Below are 5,034 nucleotides of genomic sequence, written 5' to 3' on the forward strand. Positions count from 1 at the left end.
GATGGCCTAAAAAAAGGAGGTTAAATCTATGGCCTTCTTTAATTTTGATTAATAAAGCTTTAAACTAGAAATTGTAATTTGGCTTCAATTTAGACTGTACAGCGAATTATGCAGGAGACAATTTCATTTTGTCTCATAAAACTAAAAAAAAATAGATTCAGAACAGAAAGAAAGAAGATGACACAACCATATATCCTGGTTTAATTGCCTTGTGCAATTCAACCTACATCTAGTCTCCACCACAACGTTGGTGGAATTTTCACTATCTTTTAAATATTACATACACCAATTCTCTAGGACTCAACATAATCATATTTGAGACACATCAAGCTTCAACATAAAATTGAATTGGTTATGTACCTATCTAAACTAGACACATTAAGTGCTTACCTAACTTAGTAAGGGATACCTCTCAAGTACTTGATACAAAACAGAAATACAACAAAAAAAAAAAATCTGAAATCACTATTGACTTTTCTGTCAAGTGTATCACTCAACCTTTTCTCTCAATGACTTTTATCAATATCTCTCTGTTTTGCCTTTTATCACATAATTAAAACAAAGAAAGATATGACATTGAAACAGAAACACAACCAATAAAACCATGAATGAGATGAATGGCAGCCTTGATTCTATATGCTAAACCCAACTTCTGAACTCAAAACATTATTTTCCATCTTGGTGGAGTGCTCCCTTTAGTGTAGGTGCAATGCTTCTAAGACAACAAACTCTGTTTGTGAGGTTTCTCTCTTCTCTCTATTTCGGGTTCTCTCTCCTTCTTTTTCTAATGAGAATTATTTTTCTTTTTGTACCATGTTTTGAGCCACGATTAGAGTTCCTTCAAGGTCAACAACTTCTTGGTTCTTAAACCACATGTCATCCTTCCTTCTCTTTCTTCAATTAGACCAAAAATTGGAGATTTGAAATTTGACTTGGGCTTAACTGAGGAGATGGTGGCAGCAACCAGTGGCTTGCTCAGTAAAGTTCCCAAATCCACACCTTTCAAAATATGCTTTAACTCCAATAAACGATATAAGCCACGGATTCACAGCAGAGAAAATTCAGCCACCACTTTCTTCAACTTGTCCGAAATGGTGGTGCAAGGGGAAGGAGAAAAAGTGAAGCAATTAACTTGCATGCTAAAGGAAACAAACTACCTTTAACCTCTGAACTTGCTTAGCATGCTTTTGATTATCTTGGTTTGACATTAGCTTCAAAGATTAGCTTTTCTTTTCTTCCTCTTTAGTGTTTGAGCACAAACTAAAGCTCACTCTCTTCTTCTAACCAACACCTGAAGTGAACTAAGAAAAGCTTTAGAGTTGCTACACTATTGCTTGATTGGCATTGGACTTGGTTTGTTATAATCTCCATTTTAGCTGCTTTAGTTTATTGGGCTTCCAGGGTTTAGGCTACAACAAAAGCAAATTAGGCCTGCACACTAGAATCACATCGTCAAAACCCACTTGGGTTATAAACCCAAACAATCATGTTTGTCATGATCAATATGTTATTTTTTTCTAACTCAACAATCTCCCTTTTGATGACAAACATAGTAATTAAGGAGATAATCAAAGAATTTAACATAGGTAACTTTCAGAAACTTCCCTTTGATGATGCTTTGTAGTTTTTCATGTATTCCCCCTTTCCTTTACAAGAGTTGCTCCTCCTTAATGAGTACTTATCTTGAGTTTCCTGTTTATGTACACACATAGAGACCACAATTATACAAGACACACAAATTCTGTTCAGAATTATCTTGTAGTGCAACATTTACAACAGTTCAAGCAAAATAATACATTATGTATCATGTATTTTCTTTTCACAAACTTAATTAAATAGCACTAAGGCATTAAAACCAAACACCAAAACTAATTTCAATTCAGATACAGTTAAATTATCAGAGCTTGCAATATCAAATATTTTAAAACATTTAAATCAGCAAGCTCACAGTTCCATCAATTAAAACTTATAACCCTCAAACAAATTCATCATGGGAGGAAAGGCATATTTACTCCCCCTTGTGTCATCAAACAAATTCATAAATACTCAAGTAAATTCATCATCAAGCACAAGCACAAGAGTAAACACTACTCATGAAAACTACTCACACTAAAACTACTACTCTCTCTTTTGTCATCAAGGGAGGAAACCAGAACCAATTCAAACCTGCAAAAGATGTTAGCACATAAAAACCACATAAACTTTAAATAAAATAAGTGCAAATAAAATAGTTGTCAAGGTTTACAATCATCCAGAACATAAGACAGAGTCTAAAACTAAATTATTCCATGAAATAAAGAGCCATAAAACAGAAAATCTTCATCAAGAGATATTCCTAGGCATCCAAGCCATCCTCTTCAGTGTCCAGTGGTTCTTCTTGATCTGTGGCCATAGTGTCGTCCTCATGGATGTTGTCCACATATTTCAGAAGAACGGTCACTCTATCCCTTGATTTCCATAAGGCATTTTCATTCCTTACCGTAAGCTTCCGCTCTTGTTGACTTGTGGAAATGAGATGGTTGGACTAGTTCACGAATTCTTACAAAATATTTTTGACAACTCTATAGAGGAGTGATTTGTGACCGGTTGAAGTAGATGTTCTAGAAGTTTAATGAAGAGAAATGTCATCAAGCTCATCATCATCATCATCATCATCATCATCATCATCATCATCATCATCATCATCATCATCAAGGACAACCTTTTCAGTTCTTGTTAGTCTTTTCTTTTGCTGTTTCACTGCACCACCCCCTTTTAGATAAGAGTGTCTATTTTTATAGAATTTATTGGAAAGGTCAACACTAAATGATTCAAAAATACAGATAAAGGGAAGGACACATTCTTGTCACTCCTTATGCAATCATACATATACCTCATCATTAAGTAAGTAAAAAAAATTTCAGTTTTAGTGATGATGGCATACAAAACTAAAATGTACACAAAATGACACCCTTTGATAAGAGCCACTTTGGGATAAAATGATATGGTTCACAATACGATGCAGTTGAGCACGAAGAGGGCCAAGGTCTTTATGATTATAAGTGAGACCATCAATCAGAGAAATATTTTCACACATATGAGCCAAAGCATCTTGATATGACAAACCTAACCCTTCATCCCATTTATCCTAAGTGTAAGCAAAACACCAACAACCGTATAACCTAGGACATCACTTAATGTTTTACTATTCAAGTTCAAATCACACCTTTTACATAAGAATGAATGTTTTCCTCATGGTAGGTCATATTGGCATAAAATTTACGAACTAAATTTGGACACATTGGCTTTTTTATTTTAAAAAAATGATTCCAATCCAGAAATTGAAGATTTTTAACAAAAATAAAATCTTTCTTTTTCAGAGTGGGTAAGTCAGCCAAAAAGGTAGACATAAAGGACGGTGAGCAATAACACCTCAGAAAAATTCAAAGTTCATGGCAGAGAAAATACGAAGAGGGTTGTAGTGAGAGTGAGAGTTCATAAAGTGAGATTTGTGAGCAAAAGGGTCTACATTTTGAGGTTCCTTCACTGAGCAAAGAGGGATGTGTGGTTTACCTCATTGAGGACGCTGAGGATCTGACCTTGGCTTTGGCCTTGAGGGCTCAGGAGGAGGTTCCTCAATGGCTGGACGCTTTCCCTTTGATGTACTAGGGCGAGATGGTGCACTTGATGGTGCCGCAACTTGAAGGTAAAACCTTGTTAATAGTGGTGAAAGGGATAGAGAGTGAAAGGTAAGATAGAAAGGGGAAGGGGGAAGGAAGATATAAGGAGGGAAAAGAAAAATTAGGATTTGAAAGAGAGAAAGATAAGATAATTGGCAATTTAGGTGGAGCTGTGCGGCGCATGCGACACGGCCGCGTGGGGCACGCGTTCGCGTGGGTGCACGTCAGGTAGGGGGACGCGATCGCGTCGGTCACGTGGTCGCATGACCCATGTTACGCTGCTGGCGCGAGTGCAGCCTCGCTCCAGCACAACTCTCTATTCATTTTAATTTAATTGCCAAATTGGGGTGACACGATCGCGTGGGTCACGCGATCGCATGAGTGTGCGTTATAAAATGGGTAACGCGATTGCGTCAGCGACGCGGTCGCGTGACAAGGATTGTGCCTCCAGCTCTAATCCAGCATCACGCTCGCACAAAATGTTGATGTGCACCCTTTTACGTCGAAAACTCAGGGCACGCGGCCGCGTGGGGCACGCGGTCGCGTGGGAGGCCATGATTCCCATGCGACACGAACGCGTCAGGGACGCGGTCGCGTGGGCCGATTTGTGCCATTGGCACGCCTCCAGCCACGCTCCAGCCGGACTCTCTATTCGTTTATTTGTTTTCTCCACCCCCTTTGCGACGCGGACGCGTCGCTGATGCGATCGTGTCGCGTGGCGAAAATTTTTTTTTTAAAGAAATATAAAGACATGTAAATGAAAGAGCACGAAAGCACTAATAAAGAGAAGAGTTATTAAAGAAGAAAAACTGAAAGTGAAGAAAAGAACGATCATACCGCGGTGGGTTGTCTCCCACCAAGCACTTTGCTTTAACGTCCGTAAGTTGGACGCTCCACTAACTCAATCTGCTGCGATGTGGGGATCTTCCAAACGGAAGATTTCCAGTTCTTTATTTTTATGCACCTTCTCACCATGGTACAGCTTCAGGCGTTGTCCATTAACCTTAATAAGTTCAGAGCTTGAAGGATGGCTTAGGTGATAAACTCCGTACGGTTCAGCCTTCTCTACTCTGTATGGACCTTCCCATTTTGATCTCAACTTACCGGGCATTAGCCTTAGTCGAGATTTGTAAAGGAGGACAAAATCTCCAGGTTGGAACTCTTTCTTCTTGATATGCTGATCATGTACAGCCTTCATTTTTTCCTTGTATATTCTGGAGTTCTCATAAGCTTCTAGGCGAAGGTTCTCCAGTTCTTGCAGTTGCAACTTCCTTTCAGCTCCGGCATTCTCAATTCCCATGTTGCACTCCTTAACTGCCCAGAAGGCTCTGTGTTCTATTTCAACTGGGAGATGACAAGCTTTTCCATAAACCAA

The sequence above is a fragment of the Arachis ipaensis genome, chromosome B06 (assembly GCF_000816755.2).
Source record: "Arachis ipaensis cultivar K30076 chromosome B06, Araip1.1, whole genome shotgun sequence".
Classification (NCBI taxonomy): domain Eukaryota; kingdom Viridiplantae; phylum Streptophyta; class Magnoliopsida; order Fabales; family Fabaceae; genus Arachis; species Arachis ipaensis.